This window comes from Dendrobates tinctorius, unplaced genomic scaffold (genome assembly GCF_039654945.1).
Source record: "Dendrobates tinctorius isolate UK_male_01 unplaced genomic scaffold, ASM3965494v1 ptg000058l, whole genome shotgun sequence".
Taxonomy (NCBI): Eukaryota; Metazoa; Chordata; class Amphibia; order Anura; family Dendrobatidae; genus Dendrobates; species Dendrobates tinctorius.
The window spans coordinates 24,140,442-24,152,743 of record NW_027361726.1 but is presented as its reverse complement, the minus strand read 5'-3'; positions in this window follow the sequence as shown (position 1 = coordinate 24,152,743).

Here is a 12,302-nt window from a genome sequence, read left to right as displayed (position 1 = left end):
AGCCGGGACCTGCTCCTGAAACTCCGCCACCCATAGCCGGGACCTGTTCCTGAAACTCCGCCGCCCATAGCCAGGACCTACTCCTGCAACTCTTGCCATTACCCAGGATCTGCTCCTGCAACTCTTCAGTGCATAGCCAATATCTGCTCCTGCAACTGTGCTGCCCATAGCCAGGACCTGCTCCTGAAACTCTGCCGACCATAGCCGGGACCTGCTCCTGAAACTCCACCACTCATAGCCGGGACCTGTTCCTGAAATTCCGCCGCCCATATCCGGGACCTGCTCCTGCAACTCCGCCGCCCATGGCCAGGACCTGCTCCTGCAACTCCGCCGCCCATAGCCAGGACCAGCTCCTGCAACTCTGTTGCCGTTACCCAGGACCTGCTCCTGCAACTCTTCAGTGCATAGCCAGTATCTGCTCCTGCAACTGTACCGCCCATAGCCAGGACCTGCTCCTGCAACTGTGCCGCCCATACCCAGCTCCTGCAACTCTTCCGCCCATTGCCAGTATCTGCTCCTGCAATTGTACCACTAGTAACCAGGACCCACTCCTGCAACTGTGCCGCCCATAGCCAGGATCTGCTGCTGCAACTGTGCTTCCCATAGCCAGGACAAGATCCTGCAACTGTGCCATCCATAGCCAGGACCTGTTCCTGCAACTCTGCTGCCATTACCCAGGACCTGATTCTGCAACTCTGCTGCCATTACCCAGGACCTGTTCCTGCAACTCTGCTGCCATTACCCAGGACCTGATTCTGCAACTCTGCTGCCATTACCCAGGACCTGCTCCTGCAACTTTGTCACCTTTAGCCATGGGTTACACGGGTACACATTTCTAATTTTCTGTTCTAAGAATAAATAATAAAACTATGCCAGTGCGTAACCTGTCATTGGGAGACAATATTAGCATCTGAAAGACCCCACTGATGGGTTTCCATCACGGCGCCCCTCATCTGATCAGAAACAACAGCCCTGCAGTTTATATTTCCAGGCATTTGTAATGAAGTCTGCAGTAGTGGATGTGATCACACCTCAACTGCTGCTCTCACCTATTATCTACCTCTGCAGTTCTCCTTCCAGTCCCAATTCTGTAACTCTGCATCTCTACTGACCTCAGCCATCAGTAATGGCAGCAGCTCTGCTGACCTTCGCAGGTCTTACCCATGCAACTCTGCTGCCCTTGGAAAATTCTGTGGCCATGTCCTGCCCCTGCCTGGCCCGATCTTAGGACTCAGTGGCACTTTTGTGCAGAACATCTTGCAGGTCTCCTTGGAGTCTGACATCAGCGTTGATTCAATGTTTTTTCATCAGTCGGAGCAGCACATGATTTTTAACATTTTTTTTAGCAGGGTAAAAGTAATTATCAGCTAAAAATGTTTTGACAATTCCTATTGCAGTCACACTGTTGTGATCGGTGCGGTGTGCGATTTCCAGGATTCCTCGGCTTATGACACCCTTCTGTAATTAGAAGTGCGCTTGCTCGTCTTGCAGCAAGTCAGAGCTGGTGGCAGCGAAGTGTCTGTGTGGGGACGAGATCTGCCAGCTGGCGGAGATCCCTCAGTGCCGCACAAAAACAAATAAAAGCAAAACAAAAGCAACGGCTGCAGCCTGGTGCTCGTATGGCAGTGCCACAGAATGCCAGGCTCTGCTGGGGCAGCCGGAGAGGACTGCAGGGGGAATACTGGAGTGTAAGGCAGACAAAAGGTGCAAAACAAGGAACAGCAAAGAAATGTCATTTTTACATTCACCATCATACAACGAAGAAAGGAACGTCACTAAATGACACAAATTATAACCCGTCCGACACAGATATACTGATATTAACTGTAATATTAGGGAGCAGCTCAGATATGGAACTCCGGCTTTTCTGCACGGTCTATTGGAGCCCCAGTTAGTCTTCACCTTTATGCTTTACACTGCAGCTCTGCTTGTTTAGACTGGCCGACGTGTATAAGCATAAGCAGGAGGTCACTACACAAAATATATAGCAAGGACAGAACAAACCCCGCTGTTAGAATAAGGCTGGTTTCACATTAGCGCTTTTTAAGCGCACGCACGGCCGGGGGTAGCTCCGCCCCCGAGCCAGCTCTCTGCCCGGCGTGCCCGCCCCTTGCTTGTAGCGCCGCCTCCTAGCGCACAGCGGCGCCTGCGATCGGCGCACCCTATCTTTAGCATAGGGTACGCAGATCGTGCGCAGGCCGTGCGCTAGTTGCGCTTTGACCTGCGCACTTTTGACGGTGCGCCGAGCACGCGGAAATCCGAAAAGTTCGATTTTGGTGCGCACGGCGCACCGTCAAAAGTGCGCAGCGCAGGTCAAAGCGCAACTAGCGCACGATCTGCGCACCCTATGCTAAAGATAGGGTGCGCCGATCGCAGGCGCCGCTGTCCGCTAGGAGGCGGCGCTACAAGCAAGGGGCGGGCACGCCGGGCAGAGAGCCGGCTCGGGGGCGGAGCTACCCCCGGCCGTGCGTGCGCTTAAAAAGCGCTAATGTGAAACCAGCCTTAAGGAGTCAGGAGAGGGTTTGTGAGGAGTTTCCATTACAAAATCCTTCTGTCTCGCCGTGTGACATCTGAAAAGACATTTTTAGTAAATCCCCAAAGTCCAGTGGTGTCACCTTATAGACCGCAGCCTCAGGAGCGCCTCATTCCATCAAGGCGGACTCCATGGCCGTATTATATAAGGTCTCTCAATGTCGGTCTGGAAAGCCTTCGCTACCATGGAGGGTAAACATTTCCTGAGCACTGTGAATGTCCCAGGTGCTGAGCACATGTACAGTCATCCAGATCCCTGTATACACTGAAAGCAATGAATGAGCCCCGAACGTACATATTATCTGTGCGCACGTTGTGGTTTTTCCTATGGAAGCTACGCACCAGTGCAGATAAAGCAATTTCAAGCCTTCCTGACTTCCCTGGTAATGGCCTCTCATGTCACGTTCTCCACAACAATTTCCAGTCTGTAAATACATCTATACTACAGAGCTGCGCTCACTATCCTGCTGGTGCAGTCATTGTGTACATACATTACTGATCCTGAGATACATCCTGTATTATATTCCAGAGCTGCACTCACTATTCTGCTGGTGTAGTCACTGTGTACATACATTACTGATCCTGAGTTACGTCCTGTATTATACTACAGAGCTGCGCTCACTATCCTGCTGGTGCAGTCATTGTGTACATACATTACTGATCCTGAGTTACGTTCTGTATTGTACTACAGAGCTGCGCTCACTATCCTGCTGGTGCAGTCATTGTGTACATACATTACTGATCCTGAGTTACAGCCTCTATTATACTCCAGAGCTGCACTCACTATTCTGCTGGTGCAGTCACTGAGTACACACATTACATTACTGATCCTGAGTTACATCCTGTATTATACTCCAGAGCTGCACTCACTGTTATGCTGGTGCAGTCACTGTGTACATACATTACTGATCCTGTACTAATCCTGAGTTACCTCTTGTATTATGCTCCAGAGCTGCACTCACTATTCTGCTTGTGGAGTCACTGTGTACATACATTACTTTACTAATCCCGAGTTACACCCTGTATTATACTCCAGAGCTGCACTCACTATTCTGCTGGTGCAGTGACTGTGTACATACATTACATTACTGACGCTGTACTAATCCTGAGTTACATCCTGTATTATACTCCACAGCTGCACTCACTATTCAGCTTGTGGAGTCACTGTGTACATACATTACTTTACTGGTCCCGATTTACACCCTGTATTATACTCCAGAGCTGCACTCACTATTCTGCTGGTGCAGTCACTGTGTACATACATTACAATACTGATCCTGAGTTACATCCTGTATTATACTCCAGAGCTGCACTCACTATTCTGCTTGTGGAGTCACTGTGTACATACATTATATAACTGATCCCAAGTTACATCCTGTATTATACGCCAGAGCTGCACTCACTATTCTGCTGGTGCAGTCACTGTGTACATACAATACATTATTGATCCAGTACTGATCCCGAGTTACATCCTGTATTATACTCCACAGCTGGACTCAAGCACTCACTATTCTGCTGGTGCAGTCACTGTGTACATACATTACATTTCTGATCCCGAGTTGCATCCTGTATTATACTCCACAGCTGCACTCAAGTACCCACTATTCTGCTGGTGCAGTCACTGTGTACATACATTACATTACTGATCCTGAGTTGCATCCTGTATTATACTCCACAGCTGAACTCACAATTCTGCTGGTGCAGTCACTGTGTACATACATTACATTACTGATCCTAAGTTACATCCCGTATTAGACTCCAAAGCTGCACTCACTATTCTTCTGCTGCAGTCACTGTGTAAATACATTACATTACTGATCCTGTACTGATCCTGAGTTACATCTTGCATTATACTCCAGAGCTGCAATCACTATTCTTCTGCTGCAGGCACTGTGTACATACATTACATTACTGATCCTGTACTGATCCTGAGTTACAGCTTGTATTATACTCCAGAGCTGCAATCACTATTCTGCTGGTGCAGTCATTGTGTACATACATTACATTTCTGATCCTGAGTTGCATCCTGTATTATACTCCACAGCTGGACTAAAGCACTCACTATTCTGCTGGTGCAGACACTCTGTACATACATTACATTTCTGATCCCGAGTTGCATCCTGTATTATACTCCACAGCTGCACTCAAGTACTTACTATTCTGCTGGTGCAGTCACTGTGTACATACATTACATTACTGATCCTGAGTTGCATCCTGTATTATACTCCACAGCTGAACTCACTATTCTGCTGGTGCAGTCACTGTGTACATATATTACATTACTGATCCTAAGTTACATCCTGTATTATACTCCAGAGCTGCACTCACTATTCTTCCGCTGCAGGCACTGTGTAAATACATTACATTACTGATCCTGTACTGATCCTGAGTTACATCTTGCATTATACTACAGAGCTGCAATCACTATTCTGCTGGTGCAGTCATTGTGTACATACATTACATTACTGATCCTGAGTTACAGCCTGTATTATACCCCAGAGCTGCACTCACTATTCTGCTGGTGCAGTCACTGTGTACATACATTACTGATCCTGAGTTACATCTTGTATTATACTCTAGAGCTGCACTCACTATTCTGCTGGTGCAGGCACTGTGTGCATACATTACATTACTGATCCTGTACTGATCCTGAGTTACATCTTGCATTATACTAAAGAGCTGCAATCACTATTCTGCTGGTGCAGTCATTGTGTACATACATTACATTACTGATCCTGAGTTACAGCTCGTATTATACCCCAGAGCTGCACTCACTATTCTGCTGGTGCAGTCACTGTGTACATACATTATATTACTGGTCCTGAGTTACATCCTGTATTATGCTCCAGAGCTGCACTTACTATTCTGCTGGTGCAGTCACTGTGTACATACATTACATTACTGATCCTGAGTTACATCCTGTATTATACTCTAGAGCTGCACTCACTATTCTGCTGGTACAGTCACTGTGTACATACATTATATTACTGATCCTGTACTGATCCTGAGTTACATCTTGTATTATACCCCAGAGCTGCACTCACTATTCTGCTGGTGCAGTCACTGTGTACATACATTACATTACTGATCCTGAGTTACATCCTGTATTATACTCTAGAGCTGCACTCACTATTCTGCTGGTACAGTCACTGTGTACATACATTACATTACTGATCCTGAGTTACATCCTGTATTATACTCCAGAGATGCAATCACTATTCTGCTGGTGCAGTCATTGTGTACATACATTACATTACTGATCCTGAGTTACAGCCTGTATTATACCCCAGAGCTGCACTCACTATTCTGCTGGTGCAGTCACTGTGTACATACATTACATTACTGATCCTGAGTTACATCCTGTATTATACTCTAGAGCTGCACTCACTATTCTGCTGGTACAGTCACTGTGTACATACATTACATTACTGATCCTGAGTTACATCCTGTATTATACTCCAGAGATGCAATCACTATTCTGCTGGTGCAGTCATTGTGTACATACATTACATTACTGATCCTGAGTTACAGCCTGTATTATACCCCAGAGCTGCACTCACTATTCTGCTGGTACAGTCACTGTGTACATACATTACATTACTGATCCTGAGTTACATCCTGTATTATACTCCAGAGCTGCAATCACTATTCTGCTGGTACAGTCACTGTGTACATACATTACATTACTGATCCTGAGTTACAGCCTGTATTATACCCCAGAGCTGCACTCACTATTCTGTTGGTGCAGACACTGTGTACATACATTACATTACTGATCCTGAGTTACATCCTGTATTATGCTGGTTCAGTCACTGTGTACATACATTACTGCTCCTGTACTAATCTTGAGTTACATCCTGTATTATACTCCAGAGCTGCACTCACTATTCTGCTTGTGGAGTCACTGTGTACATACATTATATTACTGATCTCAAGTTACATCCTGTATTATAATCTAGAGCTGCACTCACTATTCTGCTGGTGCAGTCACTGTGTACATACATTACATTACTGATCCTGAGTTACATCCTGTATTATACCCCAGAGCTGCACTCACTATTCTGCTGGTGCAGTCATTGTGTACACACATTACTGATCCTGAGTTACCTCCTGTATTATGCTCCAGAGCAGCACTCACTATTCTGCTGGTGCAGTCACTGTGTACATACATTACAGATCCTGAGTTACAGCCTGTATTATACCCCAGAGCTGCACTCACTATTCTGCTGGTGCAGTCATTGTGTACACACATTACTGATCCTGAGTTACCTCCTGTATTATGCTCCAGAGCTGCACTCACTATTCTGATGGTGCAGTCACTGTGTACATACATTACATTACTGATCCTGAGTTACCTCCTGTATTATACTCCAGAGCTGCACTCACTAATCTGCTGGTGCAGTCACTGTGTACATACATTACTGATCCCGAGTTACATCCTATATTATACCTCAGAGCTGCACTCACTATTCTGCTGGTGCAGTCACTGTGTACATACATTACATTACTGATCCTGAGTTACCTCCTGTATCTCTTTTATTATAAAATATCAAAAACAATACAACACAACATTCCAGAAAAGAAAACACATAAACCAAAATACACACATTAATCATACACTTAGGACATACAGAAGCTTGTGCAAAACCGCAACTTGTTATAGCCCCCAAGCTTTCCAGCTTAGGGAGGGGACCCCCAGCAGGAACTTTCCAACAGAAAACTTTTCCCATAAAATAATGAAAAACAGTTTTTAATCTTTCACCCCCATTCACTCTTTTTCACTCCCCATTCACACTTCCACCCATACCTATATACAGGAAAACAGAAATAATATTCTTGGCCCATGCTGCCTTAAATAAACCTAGCCAATTCTTTTTTGGCAAAATTACCTACACCAGCTTAACACCTCAACATATATATATATATTTTTTTTTTTCCGTTTTTTTATTATTTTTCCCACCACCCACACCACAGGTCCATAAATGTCCATGGCCTTATCACGTCTAGGCCTGATGAGCACGAAAGTTTATGCCCACAAGCAAAACCCTCACCCATTTGCCCCCGATGTGCTCAAAAATGGTCCATTTTCCATAATTTCCATGGTCCATGGTATATGTTATATCCATTCGCCACTTTCCCCTTGTTTTAGGGTCCTTTCCCTTTTTTTTTCCGCTCTCACCCCCCCATTCACCCCCCTCCCAACCTCACTACGCCCCACATGCACCTCTGACTACGGAAAAGAATAACAACACATACTACAATACATATACTACAATACATATTTACAATACAATATTACAATGCAATGTCATTACATCATTTGCTTTACCGAATAATACCACACCACAAACCTTTACTTACAGGCCCAAGTTCAGTGCCTGCAAGCCCAATATCCATTATTTCTCTATCTCAAAACAAAAATCTAGGTGTGCCATGCAGTAGCCCACCACCAGGAAAAAGGAGTTCTAGAGGCCCCATCCCTCACTAACACATTCACCCTGTCCCTCAACAACTAAGACTGTCCCTACTTCTGTCCCTAAAGAAACTGTCCCTATCTGTCCTTACCTGCCCCTACTCTACCTACCTTATCATAACTAACTCTCTATCTGTCCCTCAGTGCCTGTCCCTTCCTGTCCCTATCTGCCCCTACTTCTGTCCCTCACCACCCACACCACCTTATGCTGTCCTTACCCACTTTCACACAAAATCTAGCTCTCCCTAGAGTGCGTTTTTAAAAGGAAAGGCCCCTCCAAAGCCAAGAGGCCCTCCTCACACCCAACCTTTCGAACTCCAAAGAACGCACCTTCACCAGGTCACCCAGGATGTTACTAACCACCTCTTCCCTTGGGAGGGCTTTCTGCCGCGTCGAAACTAAGCACCGTGCATTCCAAATGTAGAACCTAACCACTACACTGACTAGGAATAAAGTGCCCCGGTCTCGGCCACCCAGAGTTCTGAACGCTCCATAGGCCCACTCGGCATAGGAGAGGGACGCCAGCCGCGGCCAACGTATGGAAGCACCCACCCTGTTGTAAACCTCTGTATTAAAGGGACACTGAAGCAGGAAGTGCTCCATGCTTTCCAGCACGTCGCCACACTCCTCACGGGGACAACCCCGATCATCGGATTTCCTGCACTTCAGGTTATCCTTTACATACAGCCTCCCGTGGAAGCAGCGCCAGGTCAAGTCCCAAAACTTCGTGGGGATCCGCTTAGAATTTAAAAGCCCGAGCCCCACCTCCAGATCCCAGCCTGGGCAATCCTTAAGGGCCAGGGGCTTCTGGAAATGGGTCAACAGAACCCTCCTGTCAAGGCATTGCCGCGACATGGTCCTGATTTCCCACACTCCCAGACCCCACCAGCGGATCACCTTCAGAACCGGGGTAGCATAAGCCGGGAGATGCCCATGAGGTGTGCGGAGGTCCTTCACTTGCCCTCCTGTCTCCCATTCCTGGAAGAAGGGCCGAAGCCAACCCTTGCAGGAGACTACCCACGGAGGAGCCCTCTCTAGCCAGAGGTTGGAAATGTTGGCTTTAAGAAAGGTGTTCACTAAGAACACTACCGGGTTGACCATACCCAACCCACCTAGTCTCCTCGTGCGGTATGTGACCTCTCTCTTGATTAGGTTGAGCCTATTCCCCCATAACAGCTGGAAGAACAGGCTATAGACCCATGTCCAGAGAGGTTCTGGCAAGATGCACACGCTGCCTAGGTAAATTAACAAGGGAAGCAGAAAGCCTTTAGCCAGGGCAACCCTTTCCCTTAGGGACAAAGACCAACCCTTCCATTGGTCCACCTTTTGGGCGGCAATCTTAAGTCTGCCCTCCCAATTTTGCTGGGGGTAGTCCCCGGGGCCAAAATCGATGCCTAGAATTTTGGCGGTGGCCTGGGGCCCTGGAAGGGTGTCCGGGAGATCAAAACTAGGATCTCCCCCTCCCAGTCAGAGACTTTCACACTTATCCCGGTTGATCATGGACCCGGATGCCTCCGAGTAGCGCACTACCTCTGACATGACCCAATCCGCCTCCCCCCTCGAGGACACGAAAAGGGATACATCATCGGCGTATGCCACCACCCTCAGAGAGGACCCAGAGCCCGCCTGGTCCATCCCGACTCCCGCCAACGGTCCACGATCTACCCTCCTTAGGAAGGGATCGATCGCGAACACGTATAAAAGCGGGCTCAGCGGACAGCCCTGATGGACCCCAGAACCCACCTCAAAAGGGCGACCTGACCAACCGTTCACCAGCGGAAAAGTCTCAGCCCCTTAGTACAAGATCTCTAACCATTTTACAAACCTCCCAGGCAGACCATACCTCAAAAGGACGGACCAGAGGTACTCATGGTTGACCCGGTCAAAGGCTTTCGCTTGGTCTAACGACAGCAAGTACCCCTTCCAGTGGCCTGCCCTACCCTGCTCCACTGCCTCCCGGACACCGAGCACAGCACTATAAGTACTGCGGCCTGGAACAGAGCAATGCTGGGCCCCTGAAAGGAGCCGGGGTACAAACTTCACCAGCCGATTAAACAGCACTTTGGCCAGAACCTTCCGGTCCGTATCGAGAAGCGCTATGGGACGCCAATTCTCGATACGGGACGGATCTTTACCCTTTGACAGAATAATTAGGGCTGACTTCCTCATTGAGTCGGGAAGAGTGCCCGAGGATAGACACTCATTAAAGACCCCTGTCAATAGGGGGACCAAGGAGTCCATAAAAGTCTTATAAAACTCGGATGTTAAGCCATCCGGACCTGGCGATTTCTTGGGCCGAAGCCCATCAATGGCCAGTCTCACTTCCTCCTCCCTAATTTCTTCTGCCAAAACACCAAGAGAGGGATCACCCCCTGGCTCAGGGACGGTTTCAGCCAGGAAAGCCGACATCCTATCCCGATCCAGATCTTTCTTTTCCAAGAGGCGCGAGTAGAAGGATCTGACCACCTCCAGGATCCCTGATTTGGATCTGTTCAGGGACCCCGTACTGTCGATCAGTCCTGTCACCATCTTACAATTCACTGACATCTTACAGTTTCTGTAAGGGTCGGGCGAGCGGTACTTCCCGAAGTCCCTCTCAAAAACTAAAGATGTGTGTCTATCATACTGGCACCTCTTGAGCAAAGATTTCACTCTGGAGATTTCCTCACGGTCATCTCCAGTCGAGACAAGCTGCTCGAGTTTCCTCCCCAGAGCCTGATACAAGCGGTGCCTGTTCAGACTTCTGAGGTTCGAGAGCTGACGGAAGAACCCCGCCACCCGCTTTTTGAAGATCTCCCACCACTCTGACTTACTACTACAGAGATCCAACAGCGGTACCTGGCTCTGAAGAAAATCCTCGAAGGATTGTCTCACCTCCGCTTCTTCCAGCAGGGACGAATTGAGCTTCCACAGCCCTCTTCCCATCCGAGGAGTCTCTGCAACATTCAGAGAAAAGAAAATTAAACAGTGGTCGGAGAACTCCACCTCAACGGCGGACACAGCAGAAAAGATGGCGTCCTCCTTCAAAAAAACCTGTCTATTCTAGACCTACTGCTACCCCTATGGTAGGTGAAACCCCCGTGGCCTGGGGTGTGCCGGATGTGGACATCCACCAGGCGAGCTTCACTAGCTATGCTATTAAGCGCGACGCTGTCATAAGCCAGGCGGTCTCCGGGACCCCCCCGGTCACGGGACCTCGTAACGGTGTTGAAGTCCCCACCGAAGACCACCTGTCGGCTCGTAAAAAGAAAGGGCTTGATCCTCAGGAAGAGACATTTACGGTCCCACTTGGACTGTGGGCCGTAGATATTAATGAGCCGGAGCTCTTGTCCCCTCATGAAGACATCTAGGATCAGGCACCTCCCCATTTCCAACTCAGTAACCCATCGGCATTCAACATCTGCAGTCTTAAAAAGGACTGCCACCCCGCTATACGGCTCAGCCGCAAGAGACCAGTATGAGGGCCCGCACCTCCACTCCCTCCGTGCTTTAAAGATGGCCCCCATGTCCGTTAGTCTGGTCTCTTGCAAAAATAAAATTTCTGCCTCAATCCGGGAGAAAAAAATCAAAGGCCGTGAAGCGAGCCGCATCTTACTTAATGCTGGCGACATTAATGGACGCCAGCGTCAACGGGGCGAGTTCAGCCATCATGGGTGATCGAGTTGGATGGCCAGTTTCTTCCCTGCCCCGCTATCACCTCCTCCTGGGGAGGGGTCAGACACCTTCCTTTTTAGGGAAGCCCCCGACGTGTCCATCCCTCCCCCCCCAGTGTCCTCGCCCCCGGGTTCCAGGCCTGTCCCCCCCTCAGGAGGAACAGTGCCCCCTGAGGGACGGACTCCACCATCCCCCGAAGGACCCTCTAGTGTTACCCGCGGCCCAGCACCCTCGTCTTGCGGATCATCATCTGAACCTCCGAGGGCGCTGAACCGGTTGGAGAGTCTGATCAGAGGGGGGTCAGCGGGCCCTTCCGTATGCACTCTTGTGGTCGGGGGTGGGGGGGACTTTGAAGACTTGTCAGCCCTCTTCCCTCCCGATTTACGGTTGGCACGCTTGTTTTTGCCACCTGATGCTGTAGGCTGCCCCCTGACATCCTCGTCGACACTTTCATAACGAGAGGAGTCGTCTGAGTCAGCCGCTTTCTCCTCTCTCTCCATCCTCCTGATCTCCTCACTCACCGCACTCTCTCCCAGGGCCTCAGAGGCTTTTGCCACGGGCCTAGAGGGAGGGGCAGGCATCACCCCAGTTTCCCGAGGCTCCACCTGCCCCTTGCCTCCATGGTGTTTTTCTTGCCTCCGCT